Raw genomic sequence first — 20,756 nt, 5'->3', positions numbered from 1 at the left:
CTAACAAAGACACCTGCTGTCTGATGAGAGAATTGACATGAAGGCAGTTTATTGAAGCCAATATTTGGAGAACATGATAAAAACCTGAACTGTAGCATCCATTTTTGAGGATGTATGTCCCTATGTGGCAAAAAAGATAGCACTTAAGTGATTTAATAATGTTAGATTTTTGACTTTGAGTGATTTTTCCTCTCCTCCGCCAGTATTATATTGTAAACAACCCTTAACAGTAATACACATAATGAGAGCAGCAGTTCTCCATGTTTCCAAGACAACCAACAATAAACACGTCTGTCTTGCTGTGAACCTGAACACCAAATGATTTCTTTCATGCTTTCATTTCCCTTTTCAGATCACGTTAGGTCTGGATAAGGCTTAAAGGCTGCATATGCAAATGTGTGTCACTTTGAGATAAGATTTGATAAGATATGTGAAAACAATTATAAATGTTCAAAAAAGTGCATCATTTATCTTTTTCTAAATAGAATCACCATTTTAGATGTGGCACTCTCTAAAATTAGAAAGTTCAACTTGTTTTCTAATCCTTTATTCTAGAAAGAAGGAAGTTGATTTCTTTGAGTAAAGTCTGTGGTGACGTGTGTGTAGGGAAGCAGACACTCTTCAGGGACGTTTCTGGTCTCCAGAAAGGAAATAAAATATGGTCGGGTAACAAATGAAAAATATTCTGATAACGGGACTTCTGATAAGTTTCCTCTGTTGTGTACTTGTGCTTGCACTGTGGGCACTAAAATAGAGAATCCACTTGATTTGTCATGTGAAAAAGGCATTTTTATACTCATGATACATGGAGCAGGGGCCCTGGAAAGCCTTAAAATCCAACGTTTGTCTACATGCATGTTTAACTACTGCTGTTCTCTTAAATTCATCCATGTTGAGGGATTATTTTGACTATGCAGAATTTTGTGGTGCAGAAAATGATAAGAAATCACTTGATTACCGGTTTTGTGATAGGTTTGATCATTTGGTTCTCATTTCCTGCAAGATATGCAGCACAGCACATCTAGGATAAAAACCAATACAGAAAAGGTGATTTCCATTGACAGTTACTATGTGAAATATGCAGCTGTTGCATTTCCAAAGGGGATGGATGGATGGATGGCCAAGAGCAGTAAATGCAGTATACTATATTTCACTCACTGAGCTCACAGTACTACAGTTTTATCTCTACAGGCCTCCTCCTCCACAGCAAAGTGTAATCAGGCCCCAGTGTGCTCTGGGTAGATGGGCGTGGAGCGCAGTGCAGCTGCAAGGCAATATGGGGATACAACGTGTAGATGATCTATTCTTAGCTCTGTGACAACATGGCTACGGCCGATGCAGTACAAAAGGAAGAAATGATTGATGTGTGTACATTTGACTGCCAATTTAACTTTTGTAATGAATTATTGTATCACCTTCCGGTGTCAGTGTTGTATAAATGTACAGTTGTTTTCAGAACAGTATATAGTTTCTTGTACTTTTCTGTTAAATATTAGAGGATCTATTGACTGATCGGAGTTCCAGCACAACGAATGGGAGGAGATAAAAAGCACGTGTACTGGGCGTCGCTTCAGTTAATCCATCATCCAATCACAGAGCGGGATTTTTGAATAAATCTGCATGATTTAAAGAAGGCGTAATCCCTGAGCGCTGATTGGTTACGCAGAGTAGAAGCGGCCAATCGCTTAAATGACAGGCGCTCAGCTGGCCGTGAAGCCCCGCCTTCTCTATATTATCTCGCAAACCCCGGAAACGTCGTCGCTTAAAGGGACAGAGGAGGAATTTCAAGGCAAAGGCTGAAACAACGAAAACAGCTGCGAGTACAAAAAAAAGACAGGCACAGAGAGAGAGAGGAAGGGACGTAGCCAGCCAACAAGCGAGCTATGTGGCAAGACAGAGTGGGAGGACGAGACTAGAACTGTCCGAATATTTTGTCCATCGGACATCCAGCTAAGGTGACTTAACGGCTTTTAAGCGTCGAAGTCGATTTTCGCCGTGAAACGGTCGCTACCTGGGATCCGACAACGCAGCAGTCAACACGACAGAGAGATAACAAAAAAAGGCCAAACTCCTAGACGACAGGGACGCGTCAGTCCAGGCTTCCAGGCTAAATTTCCCCCTCTTGAGTCCACCTTTTTTTGTTGGGTAAGTAGGCTTCAAAATCTTTAAATTTCGGCTAGCTTGCTATACCTCTCAATCTTCTGCATTGTGTGAACTTTAAAGATGGCAATGTGTGGAAATTGTACAAGGGTTTCAGGATATTTAGTTCGTAATTTCTGCATCGTTTCAGTTAAATGTTTGCTATGTGAACATACAGATAATGACAGTCATCGATTTCTGAATTAATCTGTGAATCTGAGCAAAAAAAAAAAGAAGAGAGAGAGACTGGAATCCAGCCTATAAACCAGTTGATGACCTGACAGTAGCTTGTTGGGTGTAGGGGGCGTTCCCCTGCTTTGTCTCCCTTCCTCACTCTTTCTTCATGTGTGTGTGCGTGCGTGCAATCTGCAGTGGTAAGGGACAAAGTAATTGAAATCCCTAATGTATTAATCACCATCCTGAGTGTCTGTCTGTGTCTCATCTGAATGCGTTTGTATATATTTGATTTCGTCATAACTGCACACTCATGCACTCTTAGGATTGTGCATACTGTATGAGGGCTGCACAAGAAGGAGGGATCAACCAGCACTGGCATATATCTATGAGATTATGACTGTAGCTCAACGGGTAGAGAGATGATGATCACTGTAAAGCTCACAAGAGAGATGATAGCAGTGCAATGTGAGGGTGTATTGTTACCTTGGATTGCACTTGTGAATTGCATTGCATCATGCAGTGCAGGGAGCATTGTTTATTGGTATTAAATCATTTCCAGAGTATATATAAAATCAATAAAAGTGATAAGAGTCAGTTATTACAGTGTTATTAGGCTCAGCTGCAATGCACTACCACCCATTGTCCTGACAAGCAGGGCATGATGGCATTGACATACACATCAGGCACACGTGTATGCAGTCACACTCACCCTACATCAGCCATACAGCACACGTGCATGTGGGAATCCACCAGCTGTCTCACATGTATGTAAATAGAATATTTCTACACACACACACACACTGCTGCAGCAAATCCATCTGCAAGTCTACATTTTTCTCTCTGTCTTGCTTGTCCTTGCGTTGCTCTGACAGCCAGCCCCCACCTCTCTGTCTGGGAGAAACCAGTGGGCTTTGTCCTCAGCTGAGTGTGACGTCATGCAGATCTTTGCTGTAACCAACCTTGAAGGCGAGGTGCATGTTGTTCAGCAGGGCCTGGGCCCTAGGTCTTGGTTTGTCCCCCCCCTGCACAATCACTCTTTGGCTTTAAGTTCTTTAATGCTAAAACACGCTGGGAGAATAAAAGAAAAGAAATGAAACCGGTCTGTTCAGGTGAGACAAAGAAACTTAGAAAAACCTCTCACATCAAAAGAAAAGGAAGGGATTGGAACATAAAAAACTAAACTAGGATTAGTATGTGAGTGTGGAAAAAATGTATAACCAGCAACATATTAAACCTCAGGGAAATAGTATAATGTATGCCTCTATACTTACTGCACAGCCAAGTACATTGAGTTAAGCAAGGTGGTCATTAGCAGCCATGTGTGTTCTCATGATAATATATGGAGCCTTCAGTACCCTGTTAGGCTGTTTGGAAGATAAGTTACAGTGCACTATGGTGAACATGAGGCTGATTCTCAGGAGAGGCTGTTAGAGCCCAGTTTCTCCTTATTCTATCTGAATAGATTAGGCCCAGACTAACAAGCTTCTGTCAAACATCGGACTGCAAGTGGTTTTTCTTGCATTTGCAATCCAGCTGCAGGATGCAGTTTTATTTATGTGTAGTTCAGATGGTAATCCGTGACACTTAAGTTAAGAACTTACTCTGACTGTGTTTGAACAAATTATATACACATTCTGTACCTCTTATGGCTATCTGACTGAGTAGTTATAGTTCATCCTGTCGCGTCCGTATCTGACGGCGCTTTGTGCGTAGGGAAAGTGGGGGTGGCTATTAAATGCTTTGAGCTGATGAAGGCTTGTTGTCAACCCTCCAATGTGTCCCTGCAGGATTTGATGTCAGAGATTATGATTATGTGGGTTATATCCAGTACTCGACACAACTCTGGGGCTATATTGATCATCAGAGTGTGCGTGTATGTATTGTACTTGCATCCTTATGAGAGCTAAATCACCTCACTTAAATGAAAGAGCTGTTTATTTGTTAAGGGTTAGGTTTAAGTGTAAGATAAGGGAGGCTTCTCATAAAGAGAAGTACAAGCATGTTTATGTCACTGTGAATACATGTTTTAATACGTAGCCTTAAGCCATCAGCAAGAACTAGTGCTGACTGGTAGACTGACAGGAACAATGTTTCTCTCTTGTCAAAAATGGAAAGAAATGTACTACCTGTCATAGCTTCTATCTAATATTGTTTGCCCTTTTTAATATAAACCATGTCAATCTACCAGTGATGCATAAAAATAATGCTCCTCCTATTTACATGCTCCCTTAAGTGCTGCACAGAATGGTAAAAAATTACTATAAAGATGTTTTCTGCTATTTTACTTGATCTATTGTTTATTGAAGCCCAGTCGCTAAAAAAAAAAGTACATTATTATATTTTATGACTGAAATATTTATCACAAAGATTAGAAGAACTATATGGCACTAATGTTTTTCTCATGTCATGCATCATCTCATGAGCGCTTCGGGGGTCTCAATCCTGGGTTTGACAACCACTGCAAGAGAGAGCCAATTAGAGTGACACTCACTGTTTGCAAGAAGATACCTCGTTCAGCCCGTGGACAGAGCAGAGGCAGGTTGAGATGAAAGATAAAATGAATAGTGGGACAGGTCAGAGGGCAACATAGACTGTGAGTGTGAATCTGCCTGTATTTTCACCTTTCAGTGAGAGGCAAACGTCCACATGTGTAAAGACGCTGAAGAGGAAGCATCCAGGGTGAAGATGTTTTTCTGGCTGTCACTTCTGCAATAGTCTGTTTTAAGGAGATAAAGTAGTTCGTGGAATCACACTTTTTAATTTGTGGGTATGTACGTGTGTGAGAAAGAGAGAGAGAGTGTGTGAGAATGATGGCGTGGTTAAAATCTTCTATCTTTCGTCAATAGCAGCTTATTTTTGAGCTCTTAAAATAGCAGCTGTGCAGCCCTGATGGGTACCACTTTAACCCTGAAGCCTTCTCCCTGTCACCACTGGTCTTTACACATACACACACACACACACATGCTCACTACACGAAACTAAACCTAGCTTCAGGCTTACCATTAAAGGTCAGTTAGTCCACTTAACACTCTGTCAATAAGAGGAACTAGTTAGTCCTCTTACAAGCACACAAACAGTGCCCATATGTGTAAGTTACTGAGTGACTGTGCTTAATAGATTATCCTATAAGGTAGTGAAGGGAATGCCAATTAATTCAAAGATACTTGGAATAAGTGGGAATCGGGAGACTGTCTCAACGATGGTGGATGGTCAAATATCGACAACGAGACCCAACACAGCAATGTAATAATATAATGAGGACACTTTAAATAATGAGGAAGTCATGTACAGTAAGCAGTGTTTTGTAGTCGTCCAATCTAAGTGGCTCAAATGTCCCAAAAGGGTTTCACAATTTTATTATTTTAATATATTGCTTTTGCTTGGCCTTGCAAAGGGTGGATCCTGCAGGTTAGATGCTGGAGATCCTAAAGATACCTAAAGTGTGGGTCTGAAAACAGGAAGAAGGTAATATTATTTTAAATTTTATGAAGCAAGGTTTTAAGCACATATTGCCCTCTTGAGGATCAAATATTACCAAACATTTAGTATTCTGCTGCTGCACTACTTCCTTCACTTCCCTTATTCACACTCGTGTTCTCTCAATGGAAGGAAACCAGCATCATGCCTTTTGATATCGTGAGACAATGTGGATTTTTTTTCTCCCCTGTCAAGCGCCCTACCTCTCTGTTTAAAGTGTTTGGTGGTTCCACCTAGAAGCGTGCTCGCCTCTTTATTCAAACACAGCTGACAACAGAAGTCCAGAGAGAAGGAGGATGTCAAGGTGACAGTTCCACCTGCTGAATAAATGAACATGGTTTGACATTACACCCAGAGAAGCAAAGCGCTGTGATATATCCTGGTTCGTTCTTTTGTCAAGAAAAAATGCCAAACATTTACTGTAGAGCTGAAACAATTAGTCGATTAATTGAGTGGTCGTATTTTGATTAAAAGATGTATTGTTTTAGTCATTTATTTAATGCAAAATATTCCAAATATGCCAAATATTCCCTGAGTGTTTTATGTTTGGAGTGTTGGTCAGGGATAACAAGCAATATCATGACATCACCTCGGGCTTTAGGGCATTTTGATTTTTACATTTTTCACAAATTTTTGACAATTTATAGATTGATGGATTGATCAAATATTTGATCAAGTAATTACCAGATTAAGATGAAATACATTTGAGTTTCAGATTGTTGGTCTTATTAAACAAATCATTTGAAAATGTTTAAATTGAGCTCACTTTCTGTCATTCATAGCTAAAATAACTAACCAATTAATTTGAAAAATAATCAACAGATTGATTGATAATGAAAACAATAAGTTACAGCCATAGTTATAGCATATATATACATATATACACAAACCTCAATAGTAGATGTTGGAAAGCAGATGTATCTCTGTGCATTATATAGGTCAACACAGAGCTTATCAAGCTAAGACCTGTTCACCCTCTCCCTTTCGTCCTTGTCTTGTTCCTGCTGTCCATTACTCTCCGGTATGTTGTCATCTGTCTCCGTTCCCCTTGCCTGGCATCAAAGCCGTCCATCTCTCTCCGTCGCTTTTATTCCCATCTCTCCATCTTGCGGAGACTGAACCTGTACAATTGGCTCGGGCCTTTTTTTTTTTTGCATGATTTGTCGTTTAAATTGACTTTCATACAGAAGGAAAAAAAAAATCCTCTTCTGGAAAACTGTGACACCCACTCTTGGAAATTCATTGTTGATATTATTTTAGAGACTGGTTTTGTATGTTTGAATAACACTCAGTATGCCAAGTCATGTGTTTATTTAATATTATAAAAAACCCACAAACAATATTTCCTGCCGGGCAGAAAGCATTAGTAAGTCTCATGTCCTCTCAAGAGTTTTAAAGCTGTGGTGTACAGAAACACCTTCAAGCAGAACAGGGCTGCGTATGTGTGTGTTTGTTTTCCACACTTAAAGCCAAAGTGAAGAGAGTGCTGCTCAGACGGTAGGCATTTAGAAAAAAGCGGAACCCTGAAGCCTTTTGTTTATCATTTGGGAACATCTCTGTCTTTATTTGTATACTCCCAGTTGCGGTGCATTAGTGTGTTTTTGTATAAATGTTTGTTTGTGTGTGTGTGTGTGTGTGTGTGTGTGTGTGCCTGGCTGGGCTTGTGCGTCTCATCATAGCCAGGGAACAGCTGAGCCGGAACGTTTTGTCCAAACTGCAGTGATCCGAGTCCTTGGCACGATCCCTTTTGTTTGTGGCCCAACGTAACAAGCCGAGGACTTCATCAGTTGCCCGCAAGGTGAACAAATTTTTTAATTGTATAGCGTGTTTACCTTATTCATAGAATCATTAGATAGTCCTTAGTCAATACATCATTATAAGAAAATATTTAGATGATCCATATAGGCATACCCAAATGTAAAAAGGTTTGATAAAGGCATTTACAGTGGCAAATTCCTTTTCAGGTCACAGAAACAGATGGGTCAGAATACCGGCCGGATGTTTAAAAGACAAAACCAGAAATGGAACAAATGAAAGAATTTCAATAAGTTACTATTTTGCTCGGTTGAGTGTTTGCTGATTTACGAAAACGATATTTTTCATGCAGAAAAAGCAAAACATTAAATTAAAAGGTTTTTGCATGTAATTTGATGCATTGATGGCTTTTAGACAGAACATATCAGACCTGTGACCAGCTCATCTAATGTTTTAATTGACTTGTTCTGATTCTGCTGCACGTGCTTGCTGTGATTATATTTATATACCTTATGGCTCAAACACAGAGTAGCAACTCCTGCGGTACCAAAGCTTCTCACTAACTGCTGCTTAACGACCGCAAACGTGTGCGTTTTTCTATGTGTGTGTGTGTGTGTGTGTGTTGGACTGATCTCAGGATTAACCCTAGCTAGACCTCTCCCTGCCCTTCACCCTGTAACACCCCCAGATTGAAACGGTTGAGCTGCTCTGCTGTGTATGCGTGTGCCAGTAGAAACGCTTCACTGGTTGATTATTTTATGTTAACACTTGTCTTTAACTCAACCATGTGTGTACTTGTTCTGCTGGTATAAAATAATCACAAAAATGTGAGTAAAAATTCTTCACAATTCTCTTTGGCTAGTTATCAATCATCAGTCAGGTTGTCTGGTTAAATAATGTCAATATACCTTTGTTAGGTATTAATAAGATATACAAGAAGAAAACTTTTTTTTTTTTCCTTTCACTGCCCAGATGGCAGGCTGGACTACTTTCAGTCCAAGTGGTGCAACACCACCATGCTGTGCGAGTTCCCCAAGCATGAAAGGAAAAAAGAACTGATTTGAAGTGAGAGAAGATGGACAGAAAAAAAAACAAAACAAAACCTAAAGTCCAGGAAAAGGGGGAAGAGGAGGGACAGATGCAGAGAAAGTGAGGGGAAGAGACAAAAAGAGAGAGGTAAAAAGACAGGCAGAAGGAGGCGAAGTGGCTGAATTCAGAGTGAAGGACTGAGAAGGAAGGGAGGAGAGGTGGAGAGAGAGGGAGCTTTATTTTCTGTCCTCCATGAATAGGCAACATATTTCTCTGGAACATTCCATCCTCTGAGCTGGCCCGGCTTGTCACCAAGATTCAGGGTGCAACACTCCTCCCCATCTCCGCATTTCCTCCCCTAACTGGCTGTCTCTCTCCTTTCTCTTTGTACACATCAACCCCTACTTGATTTTGTCCCCCCCCCCCCCCACCCCCGTCCTTTTATTCCCATATTCCATCTGCAGAAATGAGTTAAATGTAGAGTGTTTTGTCCAAACTTTGTCTGACTCCCTTAACCTCAAATTGTGTGGATGAGTCAGTATACATAACATATTGGAAAATAACAGCTAATTCTCAGTAATGCATTATTAAATTGGATTTTACCGGATTAAACTAAACATGAATTATCTCTGTGTGGAAATTTAATCATCACAGCAGATGATTATCGGATACACAGGGGAAAATAGGATGTAAATAAACTGGGTGGCAGTAAAAGTACGAAAAAAAGCGCAGAATCCGCTTCTAGTCATCTCACAGCGCTGCAACGTGTTGGATTAATAAATGAACTGGTTGCAGAGGTGGATGGGGAAACATTTAGGATAAACAAACAGAAGCTATTTGAGTAATGTTTTATTTGGACAGGCCAAGGTTGCTACATCTGCCTGATTTAAAACCTCACCTCAATCCTAAATTTAACCCTGACACAGACCCTGATTATATATATATAGACACCGTATATATCACTTGACATTCGGTAGAATTTTTAGTGTGACATTATAGTCACTTGACAGTAAGCTGAGTACAGAATTCAAAAACAGCCAAACCTATTAGGGCTTTTATGGGTCAGATATATGGACCACATTTTCACACAGACCCACAGTGTTTTTCTGCAGGCAGTATAGTTAAATGCAAATACTTGAATATGCATGCCTCCGTTGAGCTTTGGGAGCTTATTTATCACACACAGCTGGTCAAACATGTCCTTCTGGAGAAAGTTCAAATCACTGGATTCTTACAGTGCTCTAGAAATGTAAATATAAAGAAACCAATGTGGGTTGGGAACAACCTGCAGGCATCAGCTACCTGATTTTGTTTGTGGTATTTTCGGTGGGGTTTTACCAGTCAAACTGGCAGGTTAGCCTCAAAGTTGGAGGTCCTTTTCTACTGTAAAATCACCTACAACCCACTCCGGCTTGCAGAGAAATGAGGACTGAAACATTTGAGATAGAAAGCAGTTAATGTTATTACCATGTGGTGACACATAATAACTGCTGCCACTAAAAATAGAAAATGAAGACTAAGACAAAAAGGACCTGCTATATAGACGAGACAGCTGGTTTTTAAAAAAGCAACATTGACAACATTAATGGCTGTTGAAATTTATACTTAACAACTCAAAGGGCCCAAAAAGTTAATTTCAGACTCTGGTGGTTTCCTCTGTAAACATCAGCCTTCCTATAATAAATCTACCTCATACTAATGTTACAGTAAAACCAAACATGTTGCATCACAAATTTCAAAATGGATCTGAAGCAGCAAGTCAACACGCCGTTGCTTGTAATGTCCTTGTAAATATTAGCTGTGGAAATTGCTTCCACACTTTTCCTCATGTCCACTGTTTGGCTGCTGCTCGCTCTCATCACATACTTGACGAAGAGAACTAGAGCCCTTAAACACACACACACACGCACACACACACACACACAGGGGTCCATGCCTCTTTAAACATGGTCAGTATTACACAGACACCCCCCCTTCACACACAGGCTCATACACACACTTTCCTTTCCCACCCTTCCTCCACCTCCCCTCTTCCTCTCCTCCTTTTGTTCTCTTCCTCCCCGAGAAGGAGGGTGAATTGGACCTTGTTTTCCATATTTAAAACTGGTAATGTACTGTTACTAACTGATTTACTGAAGGGGGTTTTGGCCTGGTGAAGTCAAATTGAAACTCTTGAGTTTTTTAAGTCTGCGACTGTTTAAAGCTGGTGGATAAAATCCCCCCCCCCCAGAAAACACAGCTGGTGTCACTTTGTGAGGCCAAGAAAAACAAGGCATGTGTGTGCATCTATGTGTGTGAGGTGGAGTTTAACACGACATGGCTGAAAGTCCAACCCCGGTGCTATCATATAGACATCACAACAAACACTGCCATGCTCTGAAGTCAGGATTGCATCAATGCGTGTGTTTGATGGAATGTGAATGTGTGTGTTCAATGCTTCTTTCTCCTCAGCTGCACTCAGAGTGCCCTTGAATGGAGGAGGGTCCTTATAGGGAAGACACACCTTTTTTTCCCCATATATGGAAGGCAACATGGACTCTTAAAGGGACAGAAATGTGTGAGTTTGTGTATGTTGAAACACTAGATCCTAAATACAGTGCTGCGTTCTAGCAGAAAGCCCCCCTTTATTACAGTTTCTTTTTTTTTACAAGCTTTCCTGTGAAAAGCAGTGGTAGAGCCTGTTTGACGACAGAAACGCTACCTTCTCTCCCCCTGTCAGTTCATCTTCCTATGTGTGCCTCTGTCTTCTACACCTTCTACCCCCCCTACACTCCCTCACCTCTCCTTTATCTCCACTATATCTCTATATTTGGAGGTACGCAGCTGAAGACATGTCTTGTTTGTCAAACCTGCCCTCCGCCTGCTTTTACTGTTCACACACAAAACAAGTGTGACATCCTCTCACACAGAGCTATACACACCGTTTCCATCTGAGAGTACATACTGTACATGCATACACAGGGGTGGACTGTTCAACATCAGCGCAGTCAAAGCAGGAAATTTCATGTTTTTGGTTCATCAACAGCGGCGCTTGATTAAAAAAAAACAGTCGATTCAAGGATACACAATATACATACACAATATAATTTGTACACAATAAAGAACAAAAAAACAGTTACAGAAAAGAAAAGGCAAAAAAGAAACCGGTACAAAGGACAATAAAACACAGTTATATTAATGTTAATTAATATTAATTCTAGTTTTGCTTGTCAAATGAAGTCCAATGAGTGAAAATAAAGTGCCGTCTCGTACATTAGGATGTGCAGTGTGCACCGTATTACAAAAATAAAAATCTATACTAGCTATAAAAACTGGAATGCTAGTTCCAATTACTCACATTTTTTCATCATCATGAAATAACCATGTGTTAAGTCAGAGAGTGTTAAAATGACATAACCATTCAAGCCAAGCGATGTTTATTTAAATGGCCCAAAATTACACGTTAAGCTTGGAGAGCTTTGCAATCACTCTCCATACTTAGACCCTCTATTTGGTTAAGGAAAGACTCCACAAAACTACATGTTCTCTCCATCCTTCTGTATGACAGAGATAACATACTGTAGAAAATTAGCGGTGACTGGCAAGTTTACATTTTCCGCTTTGTTTTTGAAATAGACACAGATGGAGAAGGAGGAGCAGGAGAGAAGATGTAGATTTAAACGTGAAAGACGGTGACAGACAATCACTGGAATATAAAGGGACAGAGGGGCAGACGGAGACAGAGAGCTATCAATAGGTTTGTCTCACATGTCTGGACCAGCACACATCTGATAACAAGTCAACCCAGGTTTCCTAAATAAGGATAAAGCACAACCAAGAGAGAGGTGTGTTTTTGTCCCTGTAACAAGAGGGCCTGGCGAAGTTGTGTGCTTAAATATCTGTTCTTGACAGCTTTGAGTATGTTTTGTGCACAGTGCTTTAACTTGTGTAATCTCCACCCACAATGTGTGTATGGTGTGTGTGTGTGTGTGTGTGTGTGTGTGTGTGTGTGTGTGTGAGGCGACACATGCTCTTGCCCTCGCTGTGTGTACTTTAACCGCACCACTCTGTTCGAAATAGTTCCTGCCTAGTCAACATGCTGTTCCTTATTAGCTCACAGATGGCAAAATACACACAAACACACACACACACAAACACACACGCACGCGCATGCACACACACGCACACACACACACACAGAGCTGAGGCCTGCTCCTGGTACTCAGCTGATAAACTTTTTCACATGCACTTCATTCTCTATCAGTACTCCAGCCGCAGATAAGCCTTCTGCTTTTGTGCTCGTGTAGGCCATAGGCGCTGTGTACTTTTCATGCTACACACAAAGTGCCTATATGTGTGTGTGTGTGTGTATGGAGGGAGGGGGAGGGTAGATTGTATAGATTTTTGCATCTTTATTCTCTCAGGCATTAACTCCTTTTATTAACTGTTGTTCTTTAATTAACCAACAGAGACACGCAGGCACACAACCACAGATGTGGCTGGCACACTATGGAGAGAGATAACACAAGTTAAACACTGTACACATAACATGCTTGAAGCTGTCAAAGACACACATTTAACAACACACACACACATACACACACACACACACACACACACACACACACACACACACACACACACACACACACTGTTTGGGTTAAGTGTTCTTTGGTCTCGTTCTCTACTTATGCAAAATACGCTAAGCAAGAGCAAGGTTTTTCCTCCCCACGCCTCCTCCTCCCCTTTCACTCCCTCCCCCTGGCCAATCAGGACATCAGCCACTACAGCTGACCCCCCTCTTCTCTAGCCAATCAGTTGCCCCCCCCCCCCACTCCCCCCACCCCTCCCCTGTATGCCTTCACTGCTGAGTGAGCAAAGCACGCCTTGCTGTAACAGCTGAGAGGAAACCAACAGGAAGAAAACACACAACGAAAGACAGAGAGAGAGAGAGAGTGAGAGAGAGAGAGAGAGAGAGAGGGTATAGGATTGTGAGAGAGGGTTAAAAGGAGGGGTAGATAGAGCAAGAGAGGAGAGGGTGAAGAAGAGGAGAGGAAAGGGGGAACGCTAGCAAGTGGCTTTTGTGTTCAGGATATTTTGGAAGGGGTGTGAATGAGAGAAAGGAAGAAAGAAGGCAGGGGGGAGCTAGTGAGAGCAGAGGAGCGGGAGGGAAAGCGTGAGACGAGTGGGGGGGGTGAGAGTTGTTGATGGATTTTTGATGTGACTGAGGGTGGAGAAGAGAGGTAGACAGGAAGAAAACAGAGAGAGAGAGAGAGAGAGAGAGCGAGCTAGTGCAGGCGATCAGGCCTCCTGACAAAACAAGCAGAGGGAGGCAGAACAACTTGACTCGTCTCTCTTTCTTAACACCACCTATTCAGGAGGAAGGAAGCAAAGAGAGACAACAACAAGAAGAGTTGATAGAGAGAGAGGGAGTGAGGGAGAGAGAGACAGGGAGACAAGGCTGATCCAGTGGAAATAGAAACTTACAGAGGAGGACAGATTCACCCATCCAGCTCACCAGACGAAATAGAGGAAGGAAGGAGACAGACAGAGGCAGAGAGTGAGACAGCGAGATAAAACCCCATCTTTCTGAGAGGGTGAGTGTCACAAGTTCTCCTGCTGTCGAGTCAAGTGTACTAATGTAGCTGCTGTCATATTGTCAGCTGGGCTCGGGTGACTCAACGTCTCCTAAAATGGCCACATGAAAACCAGACAGACAGATAGATAGCCAGGCAAGCAGGCAGGCAGGCAGGCAGGCAGGCAGAGAGGCAGGCAGGCAGGCAGGCAGGCAGACAGAGGAAGGGAGGGTGAGTCAGAAAGGGACCCTGTGTCAAACAGCATTCTCAGCAACTATGTCACTGAGCCAGCTTAGTTTAGACTACCATGACTCCCCAGGCTGGGTACTGTATGTGTTTGCTGTAACGCTGTCTCACTGAGAGGTTTATCAGTTTCAATCAACATTACCTCTTTCCTTCTGTCAGTTTCTGTCTTTCTTGGTTGCTTCCTGTCTCTCTGTCTTTGACACTCACTCAGAGTACAGTCGGCTGTCATTCCATCCTCTTGTCTACAGTGACATCAGATTTCTAAACCCTAGACGGCTCCTGTAATCCAATCAACAGATGATTGTTTGCAGGAGCACTTAGCAACTTTTTTTTGTGTGTGTGTGTGTTTGAGAAAGTGCACATAAGTGTGTGTTTGTGTGTGTTTATCAGCCTCGAGGCACAGTACAGGCCAGGGAGTAACTCGGGCGGGGTTCTGCTTAAAGTTGATGAGACAATTGGGGCATTCGTGAGGCTGCTAACTTCATGCTGATGCTATCACACCTCTGTTACAGGCTGTGACCATAAAGGGGTGGACTGAGGACATGAAGAGGCTAGAATGTAGCCGAGCAGCTAGAGCTCAGGGACATTCAGGATGATAGCTTGTGCCACTGATTTGTAAATAAAGCCCAGTCATATCTATGACAGGGTGAGGAATTAACCCATCCAAGAGCCAAATGATGCCAAATGTCTGAAATGCCCCGTCTCTCTTGTCAGGTGGTAGTCAGGGCAAAAAAATTAAAAGGAATATTGAATTGTCAATTTTGAGTGCTGTGCTTGGGTAACTTATTGTGTCAGTGGTTTCATAATTTGGTTACTTACTGTCATTTACTAATGCAGTTGTAACCGCATCTTAAAAAAGAAATGGCATTTAAAAGAGTGTTGCCTTTCTTAATGAATAAGTACAGTATGTCTGTCTTTTGTGTGTGAAAGATGAAAATAGAAACACAAGCACAAACCCACAACATTGCTTTTTGTTTTCTGTGGAATTAAATTGGTGCATGTCATCAATTTTTTTTTAATTAAAAGACAATGGCAGTGGAATGGAGAGAGTCAAAAGTTTGCCAGTAGTTGTTCAGGCTTAAGTTAATGATTCAAACCTCTGTTGACCTTGCAGTGAATAAAAGGACTGAAATTGAGCAAATAAAAGACAGCATGCAATATTAGTGTCCAAGGTATATAACCTAGTCATGAGCTATCATCCAACTCTGCAATTTCAGATATAAAACAATACATATACATCAACCATGATCAACGTGTTCCCTTAAGTAGAGGAAAAACTGTTTTCAACCATAGCAGCTTGTGTATGTTGTAGATCTACTGCACCCACTCTGGCTTGTATAAACTATAACATAGTATAAACAAAATTTGTGAGTTTTAACAGGAGTATATCATCTCTCAACTAGTAAGTGAGCAGGCACATCCTTGTAAATTCAGACAGTTGTCTCCTCATAAACTGTGCCAAGCAGAGATGGAGTACAGCAATTATCAAAGAACGTGCAGAAAAAGAGAATCCGAATGATTCAGTGGCTGTAGTTGTTGCACTTTTGATGGGGATTGTTGTTAAATTAAACCCTACTCATTGTAAGAGTTTTATTCCTTCCATTGTTGCATTAAAAAAAGTAGTTTCTTCATAATTGCCAAAAGATATATGACGCTATAAATGTGTGTGTGTTTGTGTGTGTGTGTGTGTACACATTCGTGTTGCGTCTGGGTGCTGTGATCAATGTACACAGGCCAAATGTCAGGGTATTTTCTGAGGATAGGTGCTGGCTGTGAACTCGGTCCCCTTCACCCCCATACATCTCACTAAGATCTGGTTTCTAGGTCAGAGCTGTCAGCATACCTCCTAACGATAGGTTTGTTTATTATACTTTAGTGTTTGTGAGTAAGCACGTGTGTGTGTTTTATTCAACCCATTGCACAGCTTTTTAAAGTTTATAGAGAGCCAAGAGTCTTGACTGTGCTTTTGCCTGTTTTGCAGATGTTTCTGATTAACATGCTGGTGCTTTAGTTATAATTCCAACGACTGATGAGTGTCTCAATCTAACAAGCTCTTAATAGGCTTGTCAGTGGATCTAACTCAGTGTGTGTGAGTCATTTGCTACATGTAGATCAGTTCCTCGTTTACCTTTGTCTTAGCCTCTATTCAGTGTTTTACCATCACCCCTAACACCACCTCTCTCTCATGATGATAAAATGAAACGCCTCTGGGCCTCCTGATGTGCTAAAAGTCATCTGACCCAAGACTTTTGGCCTTTGACCTCATGACCACAGTCTTCCTTGGCCTAAAGGGTGCTCACACACTCCCACTGACGCACATAATGGTGCTTATGTGTAGACTTGTGTGCATTCTTATGAAGTCACAGAAGTACAGACCTACACATATTTCAACACACATTAGCAGCTAAATGTTCTCTTTGAAGGAGGAGTGTGTCTAGTGTGTCCATTTTCCCAAATTAAATGTTTGATCTCCACAACAGGCATTTCTCAAGTCAAGGTCAAATACCTTTGACCTCAGTCCTTTACACATGACTCGGGATAAGAGTGTTTCTTGACACTGTTGCTTAGGTTTGGATGACTTTATGGATCCAGAACTAAAGCTAAAACTGAAAGCTCACAATACTGTCCACGCTTTGTCCACACATCTCAGTTACAATCATATAATTGTTTACTAAGTCAGGTTTTAGACTGCACACAAAATCTGCAAGTAAAAACTGTCTCCTAAACAGTTTTGTATTACTAGAATGGTGATTTTTCTTCATTGTCTGCTGTGTATCCCAGCAGTAAATAAATACACTTAAATTCTCCTTCCACTGTCTCATCTCATTTTCCTATTGTTGTCTTTAGCTTGTTTCTATTCTATGGCTAATTTCATCTGATTGTTTTTGTAAGCATGACTCAATCTACTCCTTTTGGTCCAAATCTAGGCGTGGGCCAAGGCAAACTGGGCTTGTTTTTATAAATTTTGTCCATTGGTCCTATTGGTCCTGTTCATTAGGTTTCTGTGTTCAGCTTGTGTTATTGTTTTTCAACTTGGTTTTTGTCATTGTTTCACCCACGCATATTGTATTTCCTCCTTCTTTGTGCATGCAAATAAAACAAACCTAACCCTAACATGTGACTTGAGTAAAACAGGACTAGACTGAGTTAGTTCATTAGTGATTTGTGTGGGTTTCTTCCCAACCAAAAATATGTTTGAGCCATGTAATTATAGCTGATTATTTTACCAAATATTGTTTTCTTGGCACAATAATACACTTATATGGTTTTCTGCAGCTTTGTACTGAGGCAGTTATTTGCCCACTGGACCATTTTCAAGAAATGCTAGTCACAAGAAGGTCCTGGTAGCTCATGAGGATTTTTTTTATCTGAAAAGATTCACTGATTTGCACAGGAGGTTGCAGTTTGGTACAGCTTAATATTTAGGCTGTGAGCCAACGACTCTCAGAACTGCTGGTTTATATAGCCCTGACATTGTGGAGCTCTACCTGCTCCTGCTGTATTTATACCTACCTCAAGGTCTTTGGCTGGCCTGTAGTCTCTCTCTGTTCCCCTCATCCTCTCTCACTCTCTCTCGCTTTGTCTCTCTCTCGCTGTCTGGCTGTGTCCTCTCGTCAGGCGTTTCTCATTCCTTTGTCTGTCATCTCACCATTTCCACCCTCGCTCCGTCTCTTTCTGAATGATTGTTTCCTGGCCCATTTCCAGAGATGCTGCAGATGTACCTGGCCTGCTAATGATGTGTAACATCTTCATGCCTCCCATTAGCAGTGTTCAGTTGAGGAAATGTGAGATGAGTTTTGATGCTAATTATTTTCCAAAAATGATAACAGCTACTGATAAGTGTTTAAAAGTGTTTTATTGACCAATATTAGGCAAATTGTTTTTTGCTGACATTTGCTGCATACAGATTTGCAAATTTACAGACCAATAAACAAATATTTATCACATTTTTAGATTATATACTGGACTGTGATTGTTGTTTTCATATCCTTACCTGTGTGAGTAGCATACCACACGTTTGTGCAGATAATGTGCATTTGACAAGACCAGTTTGTACAAGTTGATCAGAGGTGTATATGGGCACATTATATTTTCTAACCGGGCAGGTGCGAATGTTTGTACAGTATTCAGAGATGCAGTAATAAGAGTTCATTAGTTCTAAAGTCTTGGTTGGCACACACACTGAGCAACCTGAAGCCTTTCTTGGGGTGAAGCCAGAGTGTTTCCACTCCTCTGCCGGCTGCTGGATCAAGCCTGAAAAGGGTTGGGCTGCCTCTGCCAGGCTCCTGTATAGCTAGTTCAAAATAAGGTCAGAAATCAAGCGGGACCTAGCACAGAGCCTTTGGGTGCTCCCAGTGAGGTCTGACACAGGGAACGGCTATAAATACTCATTGCTGACTCCTCTCCTGTTATTTCCCATCCCCCACTCCCTGTGTCAGCCCCTGGGACTCCACCTGCCCTCAGAGGGAGATGACAAGGGGAGGTGATCCTTTGTATTGTGTTGATTTAACTCACATTTAATCACAACTTTTGTAATTTGTCTTGGTAATACCATGACTTTGGGAAGTATAAGAAGGTAACCAGATGTCCCCGTTTGAGTGTGACAGGCTCGGTTTGATGCTAGGGTGTGCCCCACCGTGAGGAATAGCTGCAAAATAATCAAGTGCCTTGGTTTGCACAGCATTAGTCTTCCAAAAGTCTTCGCTTGGACAATAGATATATGATTAGTTTGTGACCTTGTAGACATTGTCAATGTGTTCCTCTGTTCAGAAAACAATCAGATATAACACCCATTTTCCTATAAAGCTGAAAAAGAAATCTGATTTATTTTATGTGCATCTTTGCACAAGTGAATCGACACGCCTGAGACATTGTGTCCAGCTTAAGATAGTTGAACTCTATAAAAGATTGGAGGGAGGGGCAGCATGCTTTTGTAAGTGTCCACACCTAAGTTTCCCAAAAGCAGCAGCACTGACTGCATAGGAACCATTTGTCATATGACTAATTACAGGTGACTCCTCCCTTTGTCCCTGTATGATTCTTTGAGTGCGATGGTTGGAAAGCATGATTACATGATGATATGCCATTATACTGGAGTTGTATATAATCAGGTCATACTGTATATAATGGGGAGGTAGGGCTCGATCTGTTCCCTTTAATATCCCTTTGTCTGCTTCTCTCGCCTTCTTGTGTCTTCTTTGACAGATGATCCCTCCCTTCTTGTTGGAGGTGAATAATTAATTGTCCCAAATGAATGGAGAATTTTGGCTTCAGAAAAGATATGGAGCACAAATCATGCTCATATAAAGACATAAACACATATGCCAAGCAATTTAAACACCTCCTCCCATCATATTACTCATCTAGTCTGATCATTACATCACAATTTGTGGTTATATTCAACATCCTTAACAGTTCCACCTTTGGGTACATTTCAGGTGTGTTTCAATCAAGTGGAAAATACCCACGAACAACTTACTTTGTCTACATTTCCTTTTTCTCACCAGCTTTTTCTTTCCTCTTGCTTGATCTTATGCATCATCACTTTTTCGTCATGACACAAGAAAGTGAAGTAACTGTTTGTTGTAATGTAGTTCTAAATTGTAACCAACTATATTTTTCCTCTTTACTGAGTTACAACATATGGGTGCCAGCAAAGTGTTAGTCAGAATAGCTTGTTTGATTGTATTTAAAACTCCTCTTATTGCCAAGTTTTACATGTCAAGCTTCTGATGAGACGTGGAAGCACCTCAATCAAAGTCTTAGGCCCACAACAGAACATAGGCCTGTATCACAGTGTGTGGACATTTTGGCTGGCTGTACACACCTCATGGAGGACAGCCATTTTGTTGTGTTTGTAGATATTTTCTTGGAGGAGCATCTTTGCCGGTCTCCCCCTGCCCCCCAGCACCCTCCCTCTCTCTCTCTCCGCTTCTCTTTCTCCCTCTTTGTGGCCAAGCACAAAGGAACCGTTATCCTTGGGCTACTGGTTGTCATGGCAATGGCTCACTGTGACTTCCCCCCTCCACATTCCCAAGTTCTGGTCCAAGTGGGTCGGGAAACAGCCCACTTCTTTTGGCCTAGCCCCATTTAGCACCAGGTTAGCTTTGAAAATGTCAAATCTCTGCTCCACGAGTGGCTCCCCTCTTGTTCCATCCTCAACCCAGAGTGTTTGGGTTTTCTACTCAAAATGGGGCAGTCTGATGTGGAAAATAAAGGGGAATGATTGTGACATTTCTCCCTCAGGAGACCGGTTGGGTAGTTAATTGAGTAAAGTGGATTGATTTTTTAAAATTGATTTATCCTGTGTGTTGTTCTGAGTACAGTAACGAACTTAAATATTGACTTCCTAACTTGCCATGTTTGCACACTATGTGT

The 20,756-nt window shown here is 41.4% G+C and overlaps 1 protein-coding gene across 9 annotated transcripts in view; it reads left to right on the top strand.

The window, feature by feature from the left end:
* Nucleotides 1-1,688: 1,688 nt before the first annotated feature.
* The window catches only part of LOC121903963 (protein FAM214B), a 30,068-nt gene continuing 11,000 nt past the window's right edge, over nt 1,689-20,756 (top strand). The window contains exons 1-5 of one of the 9 annotated variants that reach the window (XM_042421414.1): nt 1,689-2,145; nt 7,473-7,591; nt 11,029-11,134; nt 12,193-12,313; nt 13,935-14,153. The gene's annotated coding sequence lies outside the window, so the exon portion shown is untranslated. Of the gene's footprint in view, nt 2,146-7,472; nt 7,592-11,028; nt 11,135-12,192; nt 12,314-13,934; nt 14,154-18,100; nt 18,164-20,756 lie in introns of those variants that run through there. The other 8 variants (XM_042421419.1, XM_042421415.1, XM_042421416.1 and 5 more) reach the window with 8 other exon arrangements.

Source organism: Thunnus maccoyii, chromosome 9 (genome assembly GCF_910596095.1).
Source record: "Thunnus maccoyii chromosome 9, fThuMac1.1, whole genome shotgun sequence".
In the NCBI taxonomy this organism is placed as follows: Eukaryota; Metazoa; Chordata; class Actinopteri; order Scombriformes; family Scombridae; genus Thunnus; species Thunnus maccoyii.
Note: the sequence above shows the minus strand (reverse complement) of the source record. Positions and strands in the feature narration are given on the sequence as shown.